Source organism: Trachinotus anak, unplaced genomic scaffold (genome assembly GCF_046630095.1).
Source record: "Trachinotus anak isolate AG129_WGS33_773 ecotype Australia unplaced genomic scaffold, CSIRO_AGI_Tana_v1 ptg000013l, whole genome shotgun sequence".
In the NCBI taxonomy this organism is placed as follows: domain Eukaryota; kingdom Metazoa; phylum Chordata; class Actinopteri; order Carangiformes; family Carangidae; genus Trachinotus; species Trachinotus anak.
The window spans coordinates 31,075,001-31,091,030 of record NW_027273864.1 but is presented as its reverse complement, the minus strand read 5'-3'; positions in this window follow the sequence as shown (position 1 = coordinate 31,091,030).

Here is a 16,030-nt window from a genome sequence, read left to right as displayed (position 1 = left end):
ATATAAACATACCTACATACATAAACATTCATATTTGTATGACAATATATGACATTGTTTTCATATATAATTTTTACATATGTGTTTTTATTTTATATGTATATATAAATTACACAAATTAATTCATATCCTCATGTTGCATTCATCCTGCAGGACAGATGACAGCCATCAGGGGTTGGGTGATAAGAATATATACATTATATCATGAAGTAACAGAGATTTATGTATCAGTACAGACTTTTGTAAATATAACATCTTTAATAAAATCAATAAGTCGTGTGATGAGGTGCTTTGATCTTTTTTTGATAAAAAAAAATCTGGTTATTTCTTATTATTATTATTATTGAACTGAACTGAATTTCCATTTTCTGAGAAAAAAAATGTTATACTTAAAAAAAATATATATATATATATATATATATATATTTTTTTTTTTTAAGTATAACAACATTTTTTTTCTCAGAAAATGGAAATATATATATATATATATATATATATATATATATATATATATATATATATATAATATGTTAAATGTAAATGTCCCATTTCCTGTAATTATCCTGAGTGTAAACAAGTAAGTAAAAAAAGCCACTAATGTGTGGTAAATTCAAGAGTTGTCTGTTTTATATAACTACTAATTTGTTTTCCCAATTACATTTTATAAGGAAATGTAATTACAGGATTGGATTAGAGTTGTTTTTTGAGAGCAGCTGAGTAGAGTCTGATGTTTGCATCCTGACTCCAGTGTGTGGTTAAGAGCAGCATTTTGTTTAAGGTTAGATTAAGAATTAGGTTAAGATCATTGTTGTAGTTAAATGCTCATAAAGTCAACGTGTCAGTGCGTCATGTCCAAGACCACAATCTTTCCCTGAGCCTAGATGAGAGCTGTAAGAGCCTAAAATTACAATGTCAACACAGTTTTCTTGTGTTTATGGTGGGAAAAAAAATTAAATGTGTTGTTACTACATTTTCTTACAAATTCATGCATTCATTTACAACATTACCTTTTTATGTTGACAAATAAACATAATCTAGGTGGCATTTTGAAAATGTACTTTTTGTGTATGCTAACATATTTTCTAGAGGACAGAGGTGCCCTCAGCTGAAAAGAAAGTAATTGTTCTTATTATTTTTTTATTTGTTTTCCTTAACAAGCATTTTCTCACGAGAACCATGTTAAACAAGTCAGACGTAGATGGTGAAACATGTACAAATACGTTCAGATCCTGCATCAAACACATCAACTGGAGACTTTTCTTTTCAACTAAAAATACAACTAAAAACAATCTAATCTAATGTTGCTCTCTCAGATGTGGAGAAATCATATGAAACATCATGAAATAAAATGCTCTTCAATTGAAATGTATATATTATGTATATTCCATTGTATTAGCTCCACAGGCTGAAAGTGCGCACCATGTGGTTGCAGTGTTCTGGCTTTGACTTTGACTCACAACCTTTGTTGCATGTTATCCTCTCTTGTTTGTCTGTCTCTCTGCCCCCTTTATTTAGAGCAACTTTAATGTCAAATGTCATGTCTCTATTTAGACTAATTTTCTTCTAAACTAAAACTGATTTACTGACTGAACTGACTCACTGTGCCCTCAAACAATCATTACCAGATCAAAGATGTAGTTTTATATACTAGAGAAAAGCTTTTCTGTTTGTGTACACTCTGAAAAGCAAAGTGGCTTTGAGGAACCTTCTGGGCGCCACCACTGGAAGAACCCCACATGTTTTTTTTCTCTCTTCATAATTATTTTTATGAACTCAGAATGTCCAGGAAATTGTGAAAATATGTTTTATTTATATAGCACCAAAGCATAACATCGACAACCTTATATAATTACAGAGAAACCCATCAGTTCCATCATGAGCAGAACATCATTTTTTGCAATATTGTGCAGGTGAAGGAAATCTGAAACTTTTTTTTATGTGAAGTAAAGGACAAGTCCTGGTCAAAAATGACCCCAAGTGTTTGACTGTAGCAACAGGGGCCAAGGTGATGTCATCCTGAGTCAGTATATGAATTTATAAGTAAAACAATTGCAGGTCATCCAGGTCTCTGTGTCTTTAAGACTCACCTGGTTGGTCTCACCTGGCTTCATAGAGAAGAACAGCTGGGTGTCATCTGTGTAACAGTGGACATTTATCTGATGCTTCCTGATAATAAGGAAACATTAATAGGGTGAAAAGTATCAGAACCCTGTGGAACTGCAGGACTGACTGCTGTGTTTATAGAGGAGTCATTATTAACATGAACAAACTGAATCTGTCTGATGAGTCTGACTTAGACCAGCCTGGTTCCTTTAATGCTGATGACATGTTCGAGTCTCTGTAACAGGATCTTATGATCGATGGTGTCAAATGACACAAGTCCACTGTCTGAGACTGTGAGGAGATCATTGGTGACCTTAACCAGAGCTGTTTTCTGTGACGGATCTAAATCTTCAAACAAACTGTTCCTGTGTAAATAATCATATTACAATCATAAGAATTTTAGAAATAAAGGTTGGATTTAGGTCTGTAGTTGGTTAAAACATCTGGATCAAGAGTTGGCTTTTAAGGAGAGGTTTAATTACTACAACCTTGAAAGTCTGTGGTACATAACCTGTTGATATAGACAAACTGATCAGTGTTGATTTCAGGTAAAACATCCTTGAACAGCCTCGAACAGGGTCTAGGAGACAAGTCTATGGTTTAGATCAGTGGTTGACAACTGGCGGCCCGCGGGCCAAAACTGGCCCACCAGCAATAATATCATGCCCGCCAGATCATTTTGATAATCAGATTTTTTTTTATCTTACTATATCGAACTGACAGTCTCACATTAAACTGTAGCTAATGTTGAAACAGAGAATCTCCTCCCACCTGAAGATGCTTTTCATACTTTTATCCACATGAGAGTGAATGACAGACACAACTGTGTCACATCAGGAGCAGCACACAGCGCCTGGTTCTACAACAGATCTGTCATAACAGTAACAGTTGCCCACAGAATCACTTCCTCTTTAGCAATTTTGTCTACAAAATAAAAGTGCAAGATTGTTCATTTTTTTGCAGTTCTATAGTTCAAACAAGCTTTTAGCTTTTATTATGAAAAGGTCTGATAGAAAGTTCCAAGGGCTCTGTCACACTCTGACCCTGAAATAGCAGCAATATGATGTGGTATGAAAAAATAACACCAGTTCAATGAATGAGTCAAACGTATATGTGTGGCCACAGTCACATATTTACATTTGAGTTAAGTAAATTAAGTAAATTTAAGTTGCATTTTTATCAATCAGTTTCTTAAAATTAGCCTTTGATTATGTTCTGGCCCAACATGTAATGGGTCAGAAAAAAATTGGCCCAAGGCCAAACTCACTTGCCGACCCCTGGTTTAGATGAATCTACAGGAGGGAGGCTCTGAGTCTACATCAGGTTTGTGAAGTTACTGTGCAGGACAACACATGTGTCAGTTGTGGGAAAGAGGTAATGAATTTTATCTCTGATTGAATTTAAAATAACTTTATTTGTAAAGAAGCTGATGAAATCCTCAGCACTGGGTAAAAGGAGCAGACGGCTCAGCAGCCTGGCTACAGAGCTGAGCAGAAACCTGGGCCTGTTTTTGTTTTCTTCTATTAATGATGAATAATAGGAACTTCTGGCTTTAAGAAGGGCTTTTTTTTAAATATGTCATTAGACTTTCCAGGCTGGGCAAAATTCCTGTAGACTGGTGGAACACCACCTCCTCTCCAGCTTTAATGAAGTCTGCTGTACAGCACACTTTTATGAATTGTCCTTCAGAGGTGAGGGGCCACAGTGTGTTGTTCACAGTGAAGGTGGGGCCCTATCAACACGATCACCACCTCCACCTGTATTGAGACCATTATTTTAACCTCAAATGTAAAAATAGAAATATCAAATGTCCAGTTTCTTTGCCAAATATCAGAACGAGATCCAGGTCTGTTTAGATTTTGACAGAAGCCAATAACAGGCTGTTGATGTTGTCACCTGAATGTTGAGATCACCCACTAAAACTACTTTATCTGCACAGACCAGAGTCTCACAGACGTTTATGATCAACTTTAACCAACAGTTTCAAATTTATCGTCACCTGCTCTGGCCCCAGGGGTATGGTCACCAGGGTTCGATCAGCGGGGGTGTCACTGAGTGAGGAGACTCTAATGCAAATGTGAAACAGTTGGTCCTGCTTCTGTTTAAGGCTGAACTTCCTGTGTACTGTCACCCAGCCGGCCTGCCTTGCCAGCTAATCAGGACTTGCCGGGAGACGGTTACCAGGAGCTGCACTGGGTCGACCTGCACCGGCTGCTGTGTCCTGGCTGCCCGCCACAGCTAGAGAGTTATTTTCCATGGTACAGAGCTGTGCTTCTGATTTGCTGAGCAGGAGGGGGTGAGCAGGTGACGTGGCAGTTGGCATAACTGCAGGGGGTCCATGGGAATTTCTTTTTTTATTAGGCTACAATGAAAAAAAGAAAAATGATTAAATCCTTATCAATGAGAAGAACAAAAACAGCTTATGGTCTTTTCTGGATGCTGGAGAGTTTGGAGCAGTGAGTGAGTCAGTCTGTATAAAGTGGCAGAATAATACCTTCAAGTTATGTGGCCAAGGTTTGTCTTCATGGCTTTGATGCAACTGAAATATGGTTTTTAATAGAGTTCCTTCAGCCTTGCATCAAATAGTGAACTCCACTGTGTGCAGAGTGTTGCTTGCATGTCTGCACAGTGTTGTGCTGTCATGGTTGGCCTGGGCTGTGGTGGGGGGGAACAAAATGCCTGGCAGCACCGCTGCTACTTGCATCTATATTAGAGCACTGTCTTTCATTGCATATTATTCTGTCATGAAAATTATTTATTCAAAATGTACGGTTTCACCTCAGTGATACACGCCTGGTCGTGGTAGGCACTGCTGTGCATCTGCCCATCATTTTAAAAATCAGGAATGTCATTCGATAATTGAAAAAATATGTTTTATAGAGGAGTGAGCTGAAGAACCATATAAACAACTCAGTGAAGCATGCAGGGTTCAGGGGATTAGAGTCCAAAAAACAATTAGGTGAACAACCATAAAAGGGGTCTGCACGCTCGTCGAAAAGAAAAGTAGTATTTTGATCTGAGTTACAGAAATGCTTCATTGCACGCATTTCCTTCGACTCAAAGCTGAGGAACGCTTCAGACTTTCAGACCAGAGAAAAGCCGCCAAAGAAATAACAGAGGGGAAGCTCTGTTGCTCCCCACAGGTGCTGTTGTGACCTGGAAGAATCAGCAGAGCAACTGCAGAACCTGTAAACTGTTTATCACCAGTGCATCAGTCCAGCAGCCACTAAAACACTAATTACTTAATGGGTCATTTGCACTGCAGCAGGTTTAAGGAAACATTTTTTAATCTCTTTGTTCAGCTCAGTCCCTGATGACTCGAACTTAAATGCATCCTCCTGCTGAAGGCTGCAGGTTTCACCACAGCTGAGTGCACAGGCCGAAGCAGGTTATTAAAATGACAAGCTGCTGTATCTTGACTGACTGACAGACCTTTATTTACCCCCCCACACACAGACTTAACCAGCTGCTGACAGACTGACACTAAACACATTGTTAGCTCACGCTTCACTTCGCAGATACACACTGTTGCTGAGTTGTGTCACAGGAGCTGGAGGGTGAAGCATTTCCTTCACTGTCACAGGCGGTTCCTGCTCCATTCGTGCAACTGTTAACACAACTAAGACGATGCTTTGCACATTTATTTGCACATTATGTGATAAATTATAATACTGTTTTCATCTTAAAGGTCTGATATTTTGTTTTTTTCCACTGTTTCATTTGAAGTGTTGATATTTACAAATGTCTTTTTTTCAGTGGTTCAGTTTAAAGTGGGCTGTTATTGTGACCAGCCCAGGTCGCAAGTGTGCAGTAATCATGCTGTGTAATCAGCACCTTGATAAGCCACACCTGCCAGGTGGAGGGAGGAGCTTGGCAAAGGCAAAATGCTAAAAACTGAATTATAGTACAGAGTCATTTGTAGGAGAACACTCGCCTTGCTCTGACTTACATTAGTTCACATGGGTTCTGATGAGTGAAGCCACTTCAGGATTCACCATCTAACAAAATGATGGATGTGACTATTTTTTTTCTCTTGTCTTTCAATTAAACATTTTAAATTCAGGATTCTCAAAGATCACATACACGTTTTCACTCATTATTATATGGAACAGTTTTTATTCTTGAAGTGAAATGTGAGGATAGAGTAAGTTCAGTTGTTACATGCAGAGGGGCTGCACAGCTCTGTAAGAATGAATGAACTCTGCTGTTGAGTTCCTTCTTCAGTGAGAATGAACAAAAACCCTCAGTGAGATTGAAACCACCTTCCTCACAGTGGGCAGATGAATGAAACCAGTGACAGACGGGGAATTCAAAAGCAAGGTCACGTAGAGTTTGTTTGCAGGCGCGTGTGTGAGTGTGTGAAGAGTGTGTGTGAGTATATATGTGAAACCAGTTCAGTTGTGTGTTTTTCTTCAGCTTTAATCCTTGATCAGATAAAGGCTGCTGTGGAGGGTTGGAATGTGTCGACCGTCCAGGTTTGTCGTGGGTCTTTGGAGGAGTTTGTGTGAAGAATAAAAGGATTAAACTTTGATCTGTTGCATTGCACCTCCACCACAACCAGCTCTGCTTCTTTCCCAGACAAAATGAGATTTCCCAGTCAAATATAGATATATTTGACTCTCACTAGCTGTTTTTCTTTGTAGCTTTATAGAATATATATAGAAGAATTGTATGCATATATAGAACAATTATTCTTGACTAATCTCACAGTGTTTAGATCCCACTGTAAATCTGCTTTTCATCATTTTAGGATTTATTTTATCCACACACGTTGACCAACAGCTTGAAGGCTTTAAGCAGCTGATCATATTTACAACAGAGGGACGACTTTGTGTCAGTTGGTAATTATGAATCTGAAGGAACAAAAATCACCCGTGGAGCTCCTCAAGGCTCCATTCTGAGGCCTCTTCTATTCAACATCTACAGGCTCCCCCTCGTTCAGATGCTGGAATATTATAACATCGACCATAATTATACAGATTCTACAACACAAAAATCACAGTGTCAATCCGTGACACTAAAATCTGCAAATCAAGCCAGAAATCTTGTTGGAGATACAGACTCTGACCTAAATTTCAACAGCCACATAAAGACAATTACCAAACTTCTACCATCTTGAAAACAGAGCAAGAATGAAAGGATTTCTGTCTAAACTGGAAACAGAAGAACTTATTCATGTGTTTATTGTCAGCAGGCTTCACTATTGCAACAGTGTCTTCACAGGTCTTAGTGGAAAATGGACCAGACAGCTGCAGCTCATCCAGAGTCCTGAAACCACAGCTCTGCTCTGTGTGTCAGAGGACAGATTTTAAATCCTAATACCGCTCTGTGAAACTCATCTCTGATCTACCTGTGTGATATGAAGCATCCAGACCCTCAGGTGATCAGGTTTACTCCCAGATCCAGAACCAAGCCAGGTGAGGCAGCCTTTAGTTTCTCTGCTCCTCACCTGCGGAAAACACTCCCTGAACACCTGAGATCTGCTGAGACCATCAGCTCATTTAAATAAATTACATACGTCACATCTTTTTAATCTTGTGCCACGTTTGCTTGTTTTTAATGTATTTTATCACTGCAGCTCTTCTTTTAAAATGTTTGACCTGATTCTGTACAATTTTCATGTGACTTTAATTTTTTTTAATTTTTTTAATTCAAATTAGTTTTATTGTTTTTGAATGCTATTTCAATGTAATCTTAATGTTTTATTTTTAATGTATTTTCATACCTGTAAAGGGCATTGAATGTGTCTGAATGGTGCCATATAAATAAACCTGTCTTGGTAGACTACCTTCCTCTGAACGACTCACAGAACTTATTGTTTCAGTGACGTTTATACGCTCAGTTACATGAATAAGGTGTATGAAATATTAAAAAAACTTCCTGGGATTGATCAAAACTTATTATTACTATTTTCTTTCCCAGACCATCCACACACAGGTGGAGCACGATGTTGTCTAAAATATAATTGTACGCTGTAGCAAAAAATTTTCCCTTAAATGGAAATAACGGGCTAAAACTATGAAAAACAGTCTCATGTCCGTAAGACCGCAATATCATTTTAAGTACGATGTCCTGCAGATGAATTTGTTTAAATAGGTTATGGTGAAAACATTCTTCATGTCCGCTGAATTGCCTCTGCGGTGCTCCACACTCATACATTTGTAAGAAGATACTCGTGGTGACACCAGCAGAAATTCTAATCTGCTTTCCCTATGGTTCAAGATAAAATCTGTTGATCTGAGGCATGAAGGAGAGGAAACAGGGAACAATAGAGAGAGGAAACAAACGACAGCTGATGAAGAGAGAGAGCGAGGGAGGGAAAGAGTGATCAGAAAAGCCGCCCTGCAAAAGAGAGACAGGAGAAACAAGGGGCTCCACAAGGCCATGACCACACGGTAAATGTGCAACAGATGCTCAGGGTGTGTGTTTGTGTGTGTGTGTGTGTGTGTGTGTGTGAGTTATAGGCTGTTAGTGGCACGCCATGGTAGTGCAAGCTTATCTGCACATCATATCTCTGACACCTCGACTCCTGACTGTTTTCCCTGAAGACCAGGTACAAAAAACCTGCACACTCACAGTTAAACACACACACACACACACACACACACACACACACACACACACACACATCAGAGATGACCAGTGTTCATGTACAGGAACCAGCTGGACCTTGTAGCAGGATTTAAAGAATTGAAGTTATTGTGAATCATGGGCGTAGCAGAAATTATTAATGGTTATTCTGGTGATTGAAATTAGCAGCACATTCATGCGGCTTTTTGTTTTTACCACTGATATCAGAGCAGCACCTGGATCTATATGATATCTGGTCCTGGGTCCTCCCGCCTCCCTCTTCTTCCTACCAGGAGCTTCAAGGAAGGTTTGAGCTCTGAGGTCATTTTCTGTCGGGATATGAGAAGCACGCAGCAGCGATAAAAGCCTCCACATGGACGACCACTGCTGCCGCTGCTCTGCAGTCTGTCCTACCTGTGTGCATCCAGGGGTAAATTCAGGTCAGCTGTTCGGGGGGCTAGAGCATTTCTGCGGCTGCGAGCTGTTTCTGCTTAATATACCAACAAAGACTGTTATTTTTTCCAACCTGCTGCATGACAAGTAAAGCATCAAACAAACAAACAAAAAAACATTTGTAATTGTGGACCAGACGAACATCCTGCTCTGTTAGATACATTATAAATAAGACGGGTATGGAAGCTCAGTAGCGCCAAGCAACTGCAGCCTCAAATGTCAAAGAGCCACATATTGACCAGATATTCAGGCCTGTTTACTTATTCTTCTATCTGATATATCTCTCTCTGAATTTGGATTTTGATTTAAATTATTTTACTTATTTGCTTAGTTTTTTATGTTCAATATTAATGCATGCACTTTGGCGTATTATGTTAAAAGAAAAAAATAAAAGTTAAAAGAGTTAAAACATGTTTATATAACCCGAGGAAAGGTGTTAAAAAAAGCACTGTGTTGGTTTGGTATCTGTATTGATATATATATTTTTATACATTTATTTGTAGTAAATACTTATAAGAGAACATATGTATGATTTGATGAAGAAAAAAAAGCACAGATAAATGTGGTAATGTGCGCTTTTTGAGTCTGTGAGATGTAAATCAGTGGCTCCCAACCTGTGGGACGGTACAACTTTGATTTAAAAAATGTTATTATTAAAAACTAAAAATACAAATAACATTTTAAAATATTTTCAAATGAAATGATCTTTAAAAACATTAAAAACATTTCAGCCAGTAGTTTTTTTGTCTTGTATTAAGGCCTGTCACTTTAATATGTGCTTGTTTACTATCTCAGTCCGATTGTGCGATAAAAGATGACGTCTCTGGCTAAAACTGCAGTAATGACACAGACAGCTGGTTAGCAACAGGAAGAGTTAAAAGGAAAGAGTTTCAGATTTAGTTTGAGCTTTATTCAGCACAGTTTGTCTTTGATTGTACTTTTAAAAAACTCAACCAGTGCCACCACAGATGTCCCTGCTGTAACGCCACAGCATAAAAACATGATGTAATCGCCTCATCTTTACAAAGAGGCATAAAGAGGCTAAATCAGTGTATTAATATAAAAATCTAAATATGAACATGTGTGAACGCACATTCTCGCACTCATGCACACACACACACACACACACACACACACACACACACACACACACACACACACACACATCCTGCAGTGAAAAACGCCTCACCTCAGAAAAACTCATCCATCACTCGAACCTTTGAAACAGAGACACCCTGGAGAGCAGTCAGCCGTGTTTCATTTTTCCCGCCTGCATGTCCAGAGATAAAAGACAAATGTAAAAAAGGTGAAACTGACAGGTGCTCAGTTCTTACTAATGCGCTCTGAAGAGTAACGGCAGGAAATAAAAGGAATGGTGACCCCCTGAAGCTGTTATATGGACTGATAGAAAGTATGTCTGTTTTATATGATGGGCAGAGGAGCTCACACACACAAACACACACAAACACACACACATCTCAAGAAAATACTGGGCCTGAGGAGGAGCTTAAATACGCATCAGTGTATTTGAATACACAGTCACAGAAATGTAACAGTGAAGTTGATCAAGAATAAACAAAATGTTTAATTTAATAGAAACCGTGATCGATTCATTAACACCAGATGCACCAGTTTCAGCATCTCAGAAACAGCTGAGCTGCAGGGGTTTTGGCTCCAGTTTACTGAGAATGGTGTGATAATTAGAAAACACCTTGGTGCTGAGAACACCTCGTTAAGAGCAGATATTAGAAGAAACTGGTGTGATAGGATCAAGCCAGCAGCTCAGAGGAATCAAAACAACAGGTCAGTCAAGGGCAAGTCTGAACATGTGAGTCTGAGCCTGGGCAGCCTGTGAGAAGACTGTGGCCCTGCAGCGTGCCACTCATCCGGATTAGTTTGTTCTTTCAGGTATTGTTTAATGCTCATGGTTTGACACCTACTGAGGCTTTCACAAAAACCTGAGATTTACAGTTGGAATTATGAGCTGGATTTCGACACCATCGGTATTTACAAGTTGTAAACTGGTGATTACGGTAACTCCGACATGACATGAACGTTACATAACTCACCCTGATCACTGAGAAAAGAATGATGGGAGATTCAACGCCAAACCGCAAGATAATAAAAAAGAGGTAAAAAAAAAAAAAAAAACGTATTCCATGAACTATTTTACTTTAATCTTCTCTGAATAAACAAATACACAAAATGTCAGGTTGCACACTGCGCTGCACACCTGCAACAATTCATTATTTTCAATTACCATTTTCAAATTATTATTTTTTTCAAGATTCAATGGTTCCAACGTGACTAAACCCTTTTTATTATTTTTTTTATATTTGGCATCTTTTTCAGGCTCAGTTGCCATGGAAACAAACAAACAAACAGAGAAAACTTACAACAGTCAATAAAAAAAAACACACAGATTGATTAGCATAATAGATCACTGGGGGGGAGGGGCTCCGATCACTACCAGCTGATAATTATTATGTGATTGTAATTATTATTTATTTCTCTCTATCACAACTTTAATTGTCAGTTGTCTCTTCAGCACAGTTCTTCTAACCCTGGACTGCTGACCTGTCTCTGTCCATTCATATACAAATATTTGCTGAGCAACTCCATGAACACAGAAGACACAAAACCCAACAACTTCACATCGACTGAAACTGTTCGCTCCATAAAGTTAGTATTTAACTTCAGCCTCGTGACGTTGACCCAGCAGACAGATCCTTGTGCTGCATTCACACAGTGAAGCTGCTGCCAAAAGCTCTGCAGGAAGTGACTCATGCTGTCAAGTCGGCATCAATCAGCATCCCTGAGGAGCATCTCCAGCCCAGTGCTGAGTCCAGGCCTTGAAGGTTTCATGGTGTTTAGAGACCAAATGATATGTCCAAGGTAGGTGTAGCTAATTTGCCCCCATCTGTTTACTGTTTATCTCATATCCTCATGGCACTGACACTGGCAAGCTTCATGGTTTCCAACACATTTAAGCAGACTTTAAAGTTCCTCTCCAGACATGTTTTAAACTATGTAAAAATACTTGGCTATGATTCATATTTTGTTTAACATAAGTCTCTCACATAAAAAGTAGGGAAAAAAAGGAAAGTGGTGGAAGCTGTGTCCCAATTCAGGGGCCGCACCCTTCAGAGGCTGCATGAGGAGACACACTGTGTCGCAGCGGCGTAACTAGAGCGTCCAATTTTTAAGGCTCCCTCAAATGTGGCCAAGAAATGTGTCCTTCTTTTCCTGGGCAACAAAGGATCCAATGGGTGGATCCTTCATGGCTCAACATATCCCAAGATTCATTGCACATTAATAATAAACAGTAATAATCAGTCATGGTGCTGACTGATTATTTTACTCATCATTGTCTTTATTATAGAAAAACATCACGTGGACAATTTAACAACTTGATTTTCATTGCAGAAATCTGTTGTAAAGTCCTGGTTCAACTTTGATTAAGTGCATTAACTGTAGTATATGCACATGTTTTCTCATGAGTCATGCGGGTTTTTAACCAACATTTAACCAGCGAGCTTCACCTCTTAATAAGTTGTTTGTCTGCTTTGGTTGGACGGTGAGATTGTTTACAATCTGTATGATTGTCTCACCACATGTGCTCCTGTGGATTCTGTGTTGTAACAGCGCTGCCACATCACCAGGTCTCAGCAGTAAAAGTGAAATGATTTCATAACAGTAATAATAAACAAAACTAGACAAAAAATGATGGAACTTTCCATAAAAGTCATGCTTTGGATAACAGCATCCACCGAATGCCACGCTTAATACCTGCAGCACCAAACTACAAACCGTCGCCCCAGCCATCCTTTCATTATACCAGTGGACCAATAAAAACATGGTATTTACTGGTTCGAGATGTATGGAACAAATCAGTTCCTTGGTGCGGTGACTCAGTTGGCTCTGGATGGGAAGCGAAGTTCCCGTGAAGTCTCCAGGCCCAGATTCCTCTTGTGCCGACAAAACAAGCTTGACTTAATCATCTCAGTGGGAAATACAGTAAAGGAGCATCACGCAACCTTCTCCACGCAGGTTTCATGACAAGAACGAGAGACGAACAAAGAGGCTGCGCGTTGTTCTGAGGTCGGAGCAAACAAACAAGCTTGATGTAATCATTTTAGCAGTGGGGGTTGCTGCTGCTGCGGTGTGGAGATATTTTCCTCTGCTGCAGAGACACAACACTCAGCAGACAGTCGGCCGTCATGTATTAATACAGCAGCCGGAGATTTATGAGTTATTTTAGACAGAAATGATTGGGCTGATTAGTTTTGCATTGTAGCACATAATCTGATATAAAAAGCGGAGGTCCAGGTCCGAAGATCCAGGAGAAGTATTTTCTGTAATGTAGCATATAACTGAGCACAGAAATATCTGTTACATGTGATGTGCGGGATATTGATCAAACACCAATCAGTGTGGCCTGTAGCTCCCAGCTCTCTCTCCCCATTTCCTCTCTGGCTCTAAACAGACTATCAATAAATAATAATCTATGATCCATAATGACTCCATAAAGTGGGTTCTTCCACCCGTTTTCACTTTTTAAAAAGAGTTTTTGAGCTTTTTGTGCTTTTATTTGACAGCAGGGAGAAAGAAAGACAGAGAAATGTCTGCATACTGGGATTTCAAGGCCTTTAAAGAGTCGCAGAGATGAAAACATCTGACAGTTTTATACTGTATTCAGTCTGTTTAGACAGTTGAGTCTAATTAGAAATCCCACCTCTCTGCAAAGGCTCCTCCATCTACATTCTTTTGTAAGGAGCACAGTATTGTAATGGGATGTAATTACATATTTTGTGTAACCTTTGAGCTCTGTGTTGTGACCAATCGTAAAGACTCTATTTAACTTTTTTAAACAGAAAGCTCAAGGTTCTGCAGACATTAAATAACCTGTTGATGAAACATTTAACATTTATCAGTTGCATAAACTGATCAGCTTTAAATGTCTCTATATTGCAAAAACCTGGCTTTAAAAAATGTATTTGGTTTTTCTAGTGTATCCATGAACTGTTTTAAATACTCTTTAGTGTGTATGATATCAGATGGTTCCCATATGTTGTCCGAACGCTGTAACACACCAGAGTTCTTCAGTGAGACGACGGTTACAGCAGCCGTGTGGGTGAACAGGAGACAGAGACAGAGACAGACGCAGAGGCAGAGGCAGAGGCAGATACAGAGACAGAGACAGAGACAGACGCAGAGGAAGAGACAGAGACAGAGGCAGAGGCAGAGGCAGAGGCAGAGGCAGATACAGAGACAGAGACAGAGACAGAGACAGAGACAGAGACAGACGCAGAGACAGAGACAGATACAGAGACAGAGACAGACGCAGAGGCAGAGGCAGAGGCAGATACAGAGACAGAGACAGAGACAGACGCAGAGGAAGAGACAGAGGCAGAGGCAGAGGCAGAGGCAGAGGCAGAGGCAGATACAGAGACAGAGACAGAGACAGAGACAGACGCAGAGACAGAGACAGATACAGAGACAGAGACAGACGCAGAGGCAGAGGCAGATACAGAGACAGAGACAGAGACAGACGCAGAGGAAGAGACAGAGACAGAGGCAGAGGCAGAGGCAGAGGCAGAGGCAGATACAGAGACAGAGACAGAGACAGAGACAGAGACAGAGACAGACGCAGAGACAGAGACAGATACAGAGACAGAGACAGACGCAGAGGCAGAGGCAGAGGCAGATACAGAGACAGAGACAGAGACAGACGCAGAGGAAGAGACAGAGGCAGAGGCAGAGGCAGAGGCAGATACAGAGACAGAGACAGAGACAGAGACAGAGACAGACGCAGAGACAGAGACAGATACAGAGACAGAGACAGACGCAGAGGCAGAGGCAGAGGCAGATACAGAGACAGAGACAGACGCAGAGGCAGAGACAGAGACAGAGGCAGAGACAGAGACAGAGGCAGAGGCAGAGGCAGAGACAGAGACAGATACAGAGGCAGACGCAGAGGCAGAGGCAGATACAGAGACAGAGACAGAGACAGAGACAGAGACAGACGCAGAGGCAGAGACAGAGACAGAGACAGAGGCAGAGGCAGAGACAGAGACAGAGACAGAGGCAGAGGCAGAGACAGAGACAGAGGCAGAGGCAGAGACAGAGGCAGATACAGAGACAGACGCAGAGGCAGAGGCAGATACAGAGACAGAGACAGAGACAGAGACAGAGACAGACGCAGAGGAAGAGACAGAGACAGAGGCAGAGACAGAGGCAGAGGCAGAGACAGAGACAGAGACAGACGCAGAGACAGAGACAGATACAGAGACAGAGACAGACGCAGAGGCAGAGGCAGATACAGAGACAGAGACAGAGGCAGACGCAGAGGAAGAGACAGAGACAGATACAGAGACAGATGCAGAGGCAGAGACAGATACAGAGACAGAGGCAGACGCAGAGGAAGAGACAGAGACAGATACAGAGACAGATGCAGAGGCAGAGGAAGAGACAGAGACAGAGGCAGAGACAGAGACAGAGGCAGAGACAGAGACAGAGACGGATACAGAGACAGAGGCAGAGGCAGAGGCAGAGTCGGAGGCAGAGACAGAGACAGATGCAGAGACAGAGACAGAGACAGAGGCAGAGACAGATGCAGAGGCAGAGGCAGAGACAGAGGCAGAGACAGAGACAGAGACAGAGACAGACGCAGAGACAGAGGCAGAGACAGAGACAGAGGCAGAGGCAGAGGCAGAGACAGACGCAGAGGCAGAGACAGAGACAGAGGCAGAGACAGAGACAGAGACAGACGCAGAGACAGAGGCAGAGACAGAGACAGAGGCAGAGACAGAGACAGACGCAGAGACAGAGGCAGAGGCAGAGGCAGAGACAGAGACAGAGGCAGAGGCAGAGACAGAGACAGACGCAGAGACAGAGGCAGAGG